The following is a 13510-nucleotide window of genomic DNA, read 5'->3' as shown; positions in this document are numbered from 1 at the left end:
CTATCTGAGCCACTGAGGCCCAGCTCTGACACATGCACTCCATGATCAGACCATGGAATCTGCAATTCTCTCCATGGCTAGGGTTTTTGAGTCCAGCAGTTCAGCTGGTAGGGAATTGCCAAAGAAACCTCATCTGAGGCCATCCTAGACCTAATTCTTGTGTGCGTTTCCCAATACGGGGTCTGGCACAGTTAAGACAGAGCAATCTTTTTTTTATTATTTTTTTTATTGGAAAGGTGGATATACAGAGAGGAGAGACAGAGAGGAAGATCTTCCGTCCAATGATTCACTCCCCAAGTGAGCGCAATGGCCGATGCCATGCCGTTGCGAAGCCAGGAACCAGGAACTTCTTCCGGGTCTCCCACGTGGGTGCAGGGTCCCAAGGCTTTGGGCCGTCCTCGACTGCTTTCCCGGGCCACAGGCAGGGAGCTGGAAGGGAAGTGGTGCCACCGGGATTAGAACCGGCGCCCATATGGGATCCTGGTGCGTGCAAAGCGAGGACCTTAACCACTTGCGCCATTGCACCGGGCCCAAGACAGAGCAATCTTAACAAGAGAGCTTCAAAATCCATGAAGCAAGAGTTACAGAAGAGAGAAACAAACATAAGTATAATTATATTGCACAACCTCAGCATCTCCAGGATTATAGAACAACATTCAGAAGAATATAGAAGAACTGAATGGTACTTTCAACAAGTAAATTTTAACTTAAATTTATAGAACATTTCAACCGATAAAAGTAGAGTACACAAACTTTTCAACTGCATATGAAACAATCACCAATACAGACCACACTCTAGGTTACAACCAAAATTTAACAATTATTTAAAAATTGATATTTTACAAAATGTCTTCTCTGAGAATAGCAGAATCATACCAAATAGCAATAACCTAATAACATAATGTAAAATGTTCTTAACATGTTAATATTAAGCAAATAATAATAAATAACCGTATGTCAAAGAGGAAAATTTAAGAAATGTTTAAAAACATATTACATTAAAAACATAAATCTAACATATTAAAATTTGAAGGATTCCTCTAAAGCTGTTCTTTTGGAGAAATGGATAACACTTCATGGTTAAGTCAGAAAAGAAGAAGTTTTAAAATTGACAATGCAAGTTTTAATAAGAAACAGGGATGAGAAACTAAATCCAAAGCAGGTAGTAGGATATGTCTGAGATAAGAAGAAACTGAAAAGATAAAACCAGCATAGAGATTTCAAAAATTAATTTTTAAAATGATTTTAACAAATTTGGTTAATCTCTACCATAAAAAACTAGAAAAGTAAAACAGAGAAGATATAAATTACTAGTATCAGGAACTAAATAGAATATATTATTGCAGATCCTACAAACATTAGAAATAAAGAAATACTGTGGATAATTAATTACATATAAACTTAGTAATTTATGTGAAATAGACCAGTACTTCAAAAACCATTAACCACTAATATTCACTCCAAATAAAGTAAAAATTCTGAGTAGTTCTTACAACTAGTAAAGAAGATGGAACTTACTAAATTAAAAAAAAAAGAAAACCTTAAAACAAAACAAAAAAAAAACACTACTGGCTCAGATAGCTTCATTGGTGTTTTATAAAAGAAGAAATAGCATTAGTTCTCTAACTTCTTGAAAATAAAACATCAGGGAATGCTTCTCAAATTTGTTTATCCTTTTAATCCCAACTGCAGAGGACAAGTAAATCAGTCTAAAGAGTAGACTCACTCCTGAACATTGTCCCCCAAATCCTCTATAATATCTTCATATTTTATGAAGCAATATAAAAATAAATGACCACTTGATCCATGACAAATCTATACATCTGCAATATTTAAAGAAAATTCCTATGATCATATCAAGACATGTAGAAGAGTCATTGTATAAAATTCACATAAATTTCATGATTTACAAAAAAACTGAATAAGCTGTGGATACAGCATAACTTCCTGAACATATGAAAGAATATTTACCAAATGATGATTAAAAAACAAAAACTCTTCTAGCTAATATCACACTTATTAGTGAAAATTGAATGTTCTCCTTCTTAGATCAGAAGCAACAGTAAAATGATCATTTTCTTTTTAAAAACATGCATTTATTATTTCCATATACTTTAAAGGCAGAAGGGGGAAAGAAACAGAAAGAAAGATCTTCCATGAGCTGACTGACTCCCCAAATGTCCACACAACAAGAGTTGAGCCAGCCTAAAGCCAGAAACTTGAAGTTTCCTCCAGTGTCAGAAAGCCAAGTGCTTGCACTGTTTCCTGTTGCCTCTTAGGTGCACAAGCAGGGTGCTGGGACAGAACCAGAGAGGCCAGGACTCAAATCAGCACTTGGATACGAGATACCAGTATGCCAAGAGACAGCTTATTCTGATGTGCACAATGCCCATGCCAAAATGGCTTCATTCATCTTTCCTATTCAACATTGTAAGTACTGAGATTTTTTAATTAAGCAATTTTAAAAATTAACTTGGAAGGAAGAGGGGAAGAGAGAGAGGAGAGAGACAGAGAGACAGGTAGGGGGTTTATTCAGGCTAGAAGCCCAGAGGTAAATCTGGGAACCCGATGGAGTAGCAGGGATGAAGTGCTTGAGCTATTCGCTGCTGCTTCCCAGGGTGTGTATCAGCAGAGAGCTAGGGCTGATAATGGAGCCAGGACTTGCATGCAATGCCTCAACACAGAAAATATGTTACAACTGGCATGTTAACCAAATACAATCATAGATATTGGAAAATGAGTAATAAAACTTCCCTCATTTACATAAACAAAGAAACAAATACTAGTTCACAAAAGATGCCAATAACTATTAAATGTATTTAGCAAGGTCTCAAGAAATCAGTACAAAATTTAGTCTTACTTCAGGACGCTGGTAATGATCAATTAGAAACAGAAGTTATTTTTTTGAAATTCAACAGCTCCAAAATAAGGAAGTGTTTAACTATAAATATAACAAAATATTTGCAAGACTCGCATGCTGAAAATTACACAATACTGATGAAATAAATCAATGTAGCCCATGAGTGGAGACATAATCAAAGAAGTTAAGGGATGTTTTCCAAAGAAATTCCAGTTGAAATTCCAACAGGATTTCAAAAAAAAATACAGTGCAAAATAATTCTAAAAATTATATGGAAAGGCAAAAAAAAAAAAAAAAAAAAACCCTGGAACAGCCAAAAGTAATTTTAAAACTTAGCAAAGTTGGAAGCAGTTTTTGAATTATATTAAAGTTTAGTAAATCCTGGAAATGTGCTACTGATGAAGAAATATATAAGATTGCTGAAATATAGGCACAGACCCACAAATATTGTTATCCTTTTTAAAAAACAATATTTAGTGTCAATTCTGGGGCAGGCATTGTGGCATAGCCAAAAATAGCTGCTTCCTGCAACACAGGCAACTCATATGTGCTCTGTAACACTTCGAAGCAAACTTCCTAATGATAGCCTGGTACTAAAGGTCAATGTAAATTTGATAAAAACCATTGTCTTCTCAGCAATGGAACAATTGAACAATTGTAGCCTGAAAAATATGAAATTCAAACCTCACATCTTATATAAAAATTAACTGAATATGGACCTCAGATATCAGTATACATACAATTGTAAGTTTTTAGAAGAAAGTGTACAAAATAGCAGTGACATGAGGTGGACTCTCTGCCATTGTCCATGCCCGCCATGATGGACATATGACTGTGTATGAAGAACGAAATAGGGAAACTCAGTGAGGAGGGAGGGGATAAGGGAAATCACAGGATCTATGGAACTGTATCATAAAATGATAATAAAAAGAAGTAAAATTTTAAAAGAAAATTGAATACTTAGACATGATGCCAAACTTCAAATTTTTGAAAAACTGTTAAGAAAATAGAAAGTCCTAACCATGAACCCAGAGAAAGAATTTGCAAATTTCGCAGTAGCCCATAGTAAATAAATAAAATCCAAAGAACTCACAAAAGTCACCAAGCAGACAACTATGTTAAAAATTGGGCAAAATGTTTGACAAACACTTCAACAAAGAAGACATATGTGATTTATAAATAAGTACATGAAAAGATGTTCAGTGTAATTGTTTAAACCACAATGAGGTACCATGGCACATCTATCAGAAAAACTAAAAATTTTTTGAAGATTACAATATCCAGTGTCAGTGAGGATGCACTACAACTGAAATTCTCATATGTATTCCTACATTCTAAGTGGAATGGCCACTCCAGAAAGCAGTTTGACCCTTTCTCATAGTTGTCTTGCTTAATGACCTTAAAAGTCCTCTCCTTGGGCCTGGCACGGTGGCGCAAGTGGTTAAAGGTCCTCGCCTTGCATGCTCAGGATCCCATATGGGCGCCGGTTCTAATCCCGGCAGCCCTGCTTCCCTTCCAGCTCCCTGCCTGTGGCCCAGGAAAGCAGTCGAGGACTGCACCCGCGTGGGAGACCCGGAAGAGGCTCCTGGCTTCGGATCGGCATAGTATCGGCCGGTTGCGGCTCACTTGGGGAGTGAGTCATCGGACGGAAGATCTTCCTCTCTGTCTCTCCTCTCTGTATATCTGCCTTTCCAATAAAAATAATAATAATAATAATAATAATAAATCTTTAAAAAAAAGCATTCTAAAGGGTCATTATTGGGCCCGCCTGGTAGCTTTAAATGATAATTAATAGCCTTAACTCTAAGGAGGAAAATAGCTGCCCTTTGCAGATCTTTATATCAGCAGCTTTCTAGCTCAAAGCTTTAATACTCATTAACCTGTTAAGTGCCCTTATTCCATAGATGAGGAGCCTAAATAGTGCCCCAAGAAAGGGGTTAAATAATCTGTTGCTGATCACACAACACAGCCTAGAAGGAGCTGCATCAGGACTCAAGCTCATCTTTATCCACAAAGAAACTTTGGTCTATACCAGTTCTCACTTTCAGGCCCGAGACAAACAATTCATCCCCAATAGACCTTAGATCTCTTCTAATACTTAAGAAGGGTACAAATTAATGCTTATTCCTGGCACCAAAACTGAAAGGAAAAACACTTCAGAAGTCTGTCAACTCTGAAGATATTTTAGAACTTTAAAATGTTATTCTGCAGTGCAAATGAATAAGAAATTCAGATAACTGAAGTTTTTCAACCTACAATTTACTTTCATGTGAAGATAAAAATGACAAGTAAACAAACTGATAACAAGGAATTTTGAAGCAATTTCTAAAATATACCAACCACGGAGTCAGCATATTTTCAGCCTAATTTTTTGACTACCTACTTTAAAGTTTAGAATTCAAATCAATAAGTATTTGATTACCTAATATGTGTTCATTATGATAATGGTGGTATGTCAAGAACCTGATATGTGAATTTGTTAGTTATGGTTTTGGTATTGTTTATTTTTTCATTTTCCTTCTAAAAACTGAAAATCCACTATTGTATATTAATTAGTCATATTTCAAAATAAACTATAAAATCTCATTGCCTCAGTTTTTCCAAATAATAGGAGTTCACACACAGTTACCGTGTTTACTGTTCCACACAGAGTGGGGCAGCTATAGTTCATAGCAGTAAGATATACACTGTATGAAGAACTCTAAGAGAGAAGCTGGGACCCCTGCTGTGTTGCAGTGGGTCAGTTTTCACCTGCAATGTAGGCATCCAATATGAGTCCCATTTCAGTTCCTGTCTGTTCCACTTGCATGTCTGCTCTGTTAATGTGCCTGGGGTGGGGGGGAATCTATGACAGTTGAATTCCTTGGGCTCCTGCCATCTGCATGGGAGACCCAAAAGAAACTCCTGACTCCTGGCTTTAGACTGGCCCAGGTCTAGCAAATTAAGGCCATATGGGGCATGAACCAGCAAATAGAAGCTCTCTCTCTTGTTTCTCTCTCTTTTTTCTTCTCTCTCTCGGTCTCTCTCTCTCTGTAATTCTGCCTTTTAAAATAGATAAGTAATATTTAAAGCAATGTAAATATATGACAGCTCCTATTGTTCAACTATTTTGAAAGGAAAAACAAAAACAAAAGCAAAATAATCCTTGTTTTTTTTAAATATGTCTTGTTCCCGATTTTAAACTATATGAGCAAACAGTCAAAGGCTTTCAATGTGCATGCTAAGTTATTTAAAAATAACTTAAATGTGAGGAAACATACATTTTCATCCTCTTTTCTATCCAACATATATTTCTGCTTTAGGGATAGTTGGAGCTTCTGTTCAAACAAAACTACTCTTACGAGTTGATGTGGGTGGCCAGTATTTAGCATAGTACTTAAGTGTTAGCATGTTGCTTAGAACATCTGAATACCATATCGGAGTGCCTGGTTGAGTCCTGAGTCCAGGATCCTGCTAACGTGCACCCCAAGAAGCAGCAGATAACAGCTCAAGTACTTGAGCCCTTAGTACTCACATGGGAGACCCAATGGAGTTTCTGACTCCTCTGGCCCAACTCTGGCTGTAGGATGTGAATCAGAGTTAAAAGAAGTCTCTCTCTGACTTTCAAATAAAATGGGGAAAAAATACGTTTTTCTTTGTTCCAGGCTTAACAAATAGTAGCCTTCACTACCAAAAGTCATGGGAATAGGAAATAGGAAGAGCTCTAGTCATGTTCCTCTTCATGCTCTCAGGTTTCTGCTTTGAAGGAGCCAAGAATTTGAACAGATGGAAAAGTAGGCAAACTGTGTGCAGAAGTTCTACCATATTCTACTGTAGCTAGCAGGTCTGCTTATCTCCTAGCAATTGACCTCCTTTATCATGGTCCTACAGAGAGCTCTGCACAAGTCTTTATTAAACCAAGTGTACTGCAAAGGCAAATTCTTTGCGCATGACCCTTTGATTTTGAGTAAGTGAAAAGTTACCTATTGACAGTCTCAAACTTTTTTCATTATGGTGTCTGCAGATTTATAAGAATTGGAACTGGGACTATCAACTAGGTGATGATGAACAGGAGTAGTGCAAGAACTGGGAATGCCATGACTAAAAATGTGATGTTACCTTCTGAAAAAAAATGAATCTGACGTCATCAAGAAGTATTAAAATCCAAATGAGTCAGCAGGTCAGAAATAAGCTGTACAAGCTTTTCAAACACTTGTTTTTAAAAACACAGTAATTACCACTGAATACAAAGTGTATCCTACTTGAAAAATTACTGATGCTTTTAGCAAAGGTAATGCTTTTATTTTATTATGAGCTACCCACATGCTCTTCTTAGGTTGTGATTCATTTCACCAAGTTTTCCATTAAAGAACATTTTATTCCAGTATGAAAATAACAAATGGCCCAAAGTTGTGTAGGGTTAGCATAAACATGGGATGTCAGGCATTTTAATCTAAAACCAGAATAATTGCATAACTTTACAACACATCAAAGCTGCTATATGACTTCTTGTGTAGAGTATATTGGTTTTCATAAATGTAATTTCAGAGACCATCTTATGATGAGTCACAGCACTGTTTACAAGGCTAACATTTTGTGTTCTCTTGTAACTGCAATGGGAGTCTGAAAAGATTTTCAGCTCATTCTAATTTTCTTCCCTGAAGCTGCTTCTTCCTGTCTGCAGCACAAAGTATCACAGATAGCTCTAGGTTTCAGATCTTAAGGATATTTCCTAGGCAGAGTGCAAGGACCTAAAAGCCCTTAATCAAGTTTCTAATCCCAAACAACATGGTCTTACGTTAAGGGCCCTTTGAGAACAGCAATCATGTCATTGCATCTTCCTCACCATGTCAAATAGGATTCTTATTTTAGCACCAAAGGCAATTCTTCCTTATAGTGAAGAGAAATCCTAAACAGTCTATTAAAGAACAGAAACCACAGCAACTACCATTTCATTCTCTCTCCCATCTAGCTCTGGAGTGGATTTTACTTAGCAAATAATTACACTGTAAATGCTATTTGACAGTTATTAGATCATTTAATCATTCTAGAAGGCAGTGACGTAATAACTTAGAGCTCTTCTTGTCCAAGCCTCAGACAACAACAGAAAGCAGACATCCAGCTAGACTCTTCCCTTCTTAGACGTCTTTCAAGGGAATAGAGGGATCATCTATTGCATTGTGTACCAAACAAATGGCACTAGAGTCATCACACTTTAGACATACTTTAAACATCCCAGGGAAATTTCATTTTGAATGCCTGAGCCTTAGGAACTTGTGTTGAAATAAAAGGGAATTTAACTCCGTGTATCTCATATCATCAGGGCTGGTTTGCCCAATACAGTCCTGTGCATGCTCTTTTGTATAACCAACTGTTGAGTTCAGCACTTGCCCTAGATTTTCATTTTAGCCGAACATTATTAGTAACAGTGCTGTGGGTCTGGTGGACTTTCAGACTTCCAGCAGCCAACTGGTTTCAGCTGGGAGTAGCAAAGATTTTGTGTGGTGAACACTTTCCGCTTTAACACAGGGTTAGAATCAGTGTGGTATTGAGCAACTAGGGAAAATGAAGGGCTAAGGCAGGTGAAATATGCGGGGAAAATACCCAGACCTTTCTAGACACAAAAGACCTACCATGGTTTGAATATGTCCCACCAAAATTTCACATGTTGGAATCTTTTTTTTTAATATATAAGATTTATTGATTTTTATTGGAAAGGCAGATATACAGAAAGGAGGAGAGACAGAGGAACATCTTCTGTCCGCTAATTCACTCCCCAAGTTGCCCCAATGGCCAGAGCTGAGCCAATCTGAAGCTAGGAACCTCTTCCAGCAGGGTCTTAAGGCTTTGGTCTCTCTTTGACTGCTTTCCCAGGCCACAAACAGGAAGCAGGATTGGAAATGGGGCCACTGGGACATGGACCAGCACCCATATGAGATCCTGGCACATGCAAGGTAAAGACTTTAGTCACTAGGCTATCACACTGAGCCCCACATGTTGGAATCTTAACTGTTAAATTCACAAGTTAATGGTATTTAGAAATAGTGTCTCTGGGAAATAATCAGGGTTAGAGGGTGTTACAATAATGTGGACTCCATGATAATATTCGTAGCTTTAGGGGAAAAAAGGAAGTGAGAGCTCAGTTAACATGCTTGCTCTGTCTCCCAGGAGGACATCCTCTACCACATTATCATCCAGCAGGAGGTCCCCTAGCAGGTGCCAGGGCCATGAACTCAGACTCTGAGACCAAAAGGATGAGCCAAATGAATCTGTATTCTCTAGAAATCATTTGGCTTCAATTAGAAAATGCAGAAGACAGCAACTAATGCCAAACTTCCAAAGACACTGCTATAAACAGGATGTTTGTGTCCCTTTCTAAATTGCTAAGTTGAGATCCCTACCCAGGTGAATATATTTGGAGATAAATCTCAGAGAAAAAGATCAGATCATGAGGCCAAACCACCCCTCTTTCCCCTCATCCCCAAGAATGCAGTTAGTTCATATATGGCCCAAGAAAGCTCTTTCATTACATTCACCATGTGAACATACAATGAAAAAGATATCTATGGTGTCTACAAGCCAAAACACAGGCCTCAAGCAGACAAAATCTGCTGGTACCTCGATCTCCAGCTCTCCAGCTCCTAGATGTGTTTTACATAGTCTGGCTTGGTATTGCAGCCTATAAATTGCTTTCAGGAATTCAAGTCTGGTTAGGTATAGCAACTTAAATAGACTAACACAGACAGGATTGGTCAGTAACAGTGCAACATGCACACAGATGCCATCTTGGTGTTTGCTGTCCTGCAAGCCAATTGGTGGTCCTGCATGAGGAATGTGGCTGACACAGCATTTCTGACCACAGCCCTTGATGCAGCTGGCTGCCAACCTGTCAGCCCAGGGGTCAGTGGAGTCTTTACGAAATTGAATAATTTTAGGGTTAAGGTAGATGAAATATGCGGGAGAAAAAAGGACAGAGATATTCTCACCTACAAGTCAAGTTATTGGTTAGGTACTAAGTGCTAAAAGAGAAAATTGTGTGCTCATATGACTTTATAAGATACATATAATTCATATAAGTGCTTTAAAAATTATGCTTGCAAAAACATGTTATTAAGAACTTATTTTAAATTCTTTTAAATCAATTTTAAGCATACCAATTAAACGAATCCAGTTTATCAAACAGTAATTATATTGTAAGAATTATATAAGTATAATTACATTATATCTTATTTTACCCTGAAAATTTTACACAGTCAGCCTATTTGGAGAAGAAATTTATTGCACCATAATGCGGACCCTCTGATTCATGGATGGAAGCTACAATAACTATAAAATTTGTATGCTTCATAATTACTCAAAATCTGCTTCCTGATATATTATCTATAATTTAGTTATCCATTATGTACCTACACAACTGAAATTTCAGGGCTTCTTCCACAGTATGAATATTTTAAAGTATTGTCTTCTGGTTTCCAACTACCCAAGCAAATTTTATAATGTCTGCAATCCCAATGTATCTTTGTTTCCGTATCCTTTTCTTTTAAGAACTTTCTAAAGGTTCACTCTAGTCATATAACAAATAAACATTTGCACCTATTCAAAGAAGATTCCAAGAGACACTTATGAAAAAAAAAAACAAATAAAGAAAGCACGTATTTCTCTGTGGTGGTGCTGCTGCCCTCACTGCTTACTTTTATTATTTATTTCTTGCAGAAACAGTAAAATGCTTAAGCAAAAAAATTAAAATTGGGGCCAGTATGGTGGCTCAACTACCTAATCCTCTGCCTTCAAGTGTCGGAATCCCACATAGGCGCTAGTTTGTGTCCTGGCTGCTCCACTTCCGATCCAGCTCCTGCTTGGGGCCTCAGAAAGCAGTGGAGGATGGCCCAAGTTCTTGGGCCCCTGTACCCCCGTGAGAGACCAAGAAGAGGCTCCTAGCTACTGGCTTTAAATGAGGCCATTTAAGAGTGACCAGTTGAAGGAAGATCTTTCTGTCCTGCTCTCTGTAAATATGCCTTTCAAATAAAAACAAAGAATTTATAAAAATCAAAAACAAGTGGAAAGAACAGAAATATTCTTTCAGAGAAAAGAAAAAATGACAAGATATGAAGATGTAAAATCTCCCAGCCATGGAAATTGTCATAGGGTCCCTAAATGGAGCATGGGTTTTCCTTTTTTTTTTTTTATTGTTTGTTTACATTGTATTATGTGATACAGTTTTATAGGCACTGGGATTCCCCCCACCCCTCCCATACCCCTCCCCCCATGGTGGATTCCTCCACCTTGTTGCATAACCACAGTTCAAGTTCAGTTGAGATTCCTTCCTTGCAAACATATACCTAGCATAAAGTCCAGCGTCTTATTGTCCAGGTAAGTTCAGTGGCCTTGGGTTTTCAATTCAGAAACAACTCATATGATATTGTGAGAGTTTAAAAAAAAAATTATACGATGGGCCCCGCACGGTGGCACAAGTGGTTAAGGTCCTCGCCTTGCACGCCCGGGATCCCATATGGGCGCCTCTATCCCGGCAGCCCCGCTTCCCTTCCAGCTCCCTGCCTGTGGCCTGGGAAGGCAGTCAAGGACGGCCCAAAGCCTTGGGACCCTGCACCCGCGTGGGAGACCCGGAAGAGGCTCCTGGCTTCAGACCGGTATAGTATCGACTGTTGCGCTCACTTGGGGAGTGAATCATCGGACAGAAGATCTTCCTCTCTGTCTCTCCTCTCTGTATATCCGCCTTTCCAATAAAAAAATAATAAAAATAAATCTTTGAAAAAAAATTATAGTCTCCAGGTGATGTTATGAGTAAGAAATCCTCAGATATTCTGAAAATAATGGACTCTGCAGTTTCTATAGTTAGGTGAAACCTTTGGCCTGTCATTCCGTGCTCCTTCTGTAGGACACTGTTTAGTCGTTTATGGGAGGACTGTGCAGTCCTCTAGTTACAAGAGCCGATTGGCTCGTTCTAACTGAAAATGTGTACCTTGGGTAGACCTGCTTCTGTTTGATGCCCTGTCTTCTTGTCATTTTTAAAAAAGATTTATTTATTTTTATTGGAAAGGCAGATACACAGAGAGGAAGATCTTTGTCCACTGATTCACTGCTCAAGTGACCCCCAATGGCCAGAGCTGAGTCGATCCGAAGCAGGAGCAAGGAGCTTGTTCTTGGTCTCCCACGCGGGTGCAGAGTCCCAAGGCTTTGGGCCGTCCTCGACTGCTTTCTCAGGCCACAAGCAGGGAGCTGGATGGGAAGCTGGGTGCCACTATACAAACTGGTGCTCCTATGGGATCCTGGCGCATGCAAGGTGAGGACTTTAACTGCTAGGCTACCGCTTCAGACCCTCTTGTCACTTTTTTCTTGGAGTTGTAAACTGAGGCTCTAGAAGAACAGATTGATGGAATGTCCCCAAGACAAAGCCATAAAGACCTTCCTGAATCCATTTCCAGTGGGGGGGGGGGGGAACCTGCCTTGGGATCTTTCTTAGTCTTGTTTTTGTGCCATTGAGAACTACTTTGTTTTGTTTTGTTCACTGAATACCAATAGTTGAAAAACAGTCTTTGCTCAGTTTCTGGAGATGGGAGATTCTCCTAGCACTGTACCCAGCAGGCCCTTCTCATCCTGTATTGCCCACCTGGAAGGATGCCCTTTCCCATCCTGTTATACTTCATGCCTATTTCTCTCTACCTGGCATGAATTCACAGTGGATACTCTGATACTCAGTAGCCACATTGGGAAAATTTGGACATGAACAAGATTATCCATGTGAGAAAGTACATTCAAAGGAAAAGGGAAGAAATTGAAGAGGCAATTCTCTGGTTTATCAATCTTAAACAGAGATTATTTTAATAGCAGGAGAAACCTTCCCCTGTCTTTTGGACTTTGGGGACTAAAATATATCATTTTAAACTGTGTATTTGATGGGCTTGTCAAGAGCCTAATTACTGTTTAAATTAGTTTAGTTTCTCTCTCTCCCTCTCTTCCTCTCTCCCTTCCTCCCAAACCTCATTTATGTATCTTACTCTCTCTCTCTTTTCATTAGATCCTGTATTTTTGTCCATGTGTATGTTTGAAAATGAGTTTTCTTGCCTGCATGTAAGTGACTCCCCTCTGTTATTGACTGATTGTCATGTACTTTCTTCAGTTCACATATTGAAATCCTAATCCCTTATGTGATCACTTGAGGGAATGGGTTTCTTAGGAAGTGATTTGGTCATGATGGCAAAGACCTTACAAATGGGATTGGTGACCTTATAAAAGAGACCCCAAAAGCCTCTCCACCTCCTTTCCACCACTTGAGGCCACACAGAGATGATAAGATGGTCATCTATGAAATCAGGAAGAAACTCCATCTTCATCGGCATCTTAATCTTGAGTTTCCCATCTGCCAAAGCAGTGAGGAATAATGTGGATTGGTTAAACCACCTGGTGCATGGCTTTTTTTTTTTTTTTTTTTGAAGTAGCCCAAATGGAGTAAGACACTGTTCTTCGCACAGGGCATAATGTGAAGTGCCTTTCACAATGTCAATTTGTCTAAAGTCAGCTAATTCTTTTTTCTTCCTTTCCTTCTCTGGAGCTACATTCATCACATATATGCACAAATGGCTCTGGACTAAAGGGCACACTATGGATGAATCGACTCTAAAGAAATAGTCAAGAAATTTAAGAAGAAAAAAA

General features: G+C 38.6%; 1 long non-coding RNA gene across 1 annotated transcript in view; it reads left to right on the top strand.

Annotated features, from left to right (window-relative positions):
- Positions 1-537: 537 nt before the first annotated feature.
- The window catches only part of LOC121156706, a 70750-nt gene continuing 57777 nt past the window's right edge, over positions 538-13510 (top strand). Inside the window, exon 1 of the long non-coding RNA XR_005883914.1 lies at positions 538-695. This is a non-coding gene — a long non-coding RNA (uncharacterized LOC121156706). The remainder of the gene's footprint in view (positions 696-13510) is intronic.

The sequence above is a fragment of the Ochotona curzoniae genome, unplaced genomic scaffold (assembly GCF_017591425.1).
Source record: "Ochotona curzoniae isolate NIBS_2020 unplaced genomic scaffold, NIBS_Ocur_1.0 contig_3498, whole genome shotgun sequence".
NCBI lineage: Eukaryota > Metazoa > Chordata > Mammalia > Lagomorpha > Ochotonidae > Ochotona > Ochotona curzoniae.
This window is presented reverse-complemented; position numbering and strand designations above follow the sequence as displayed.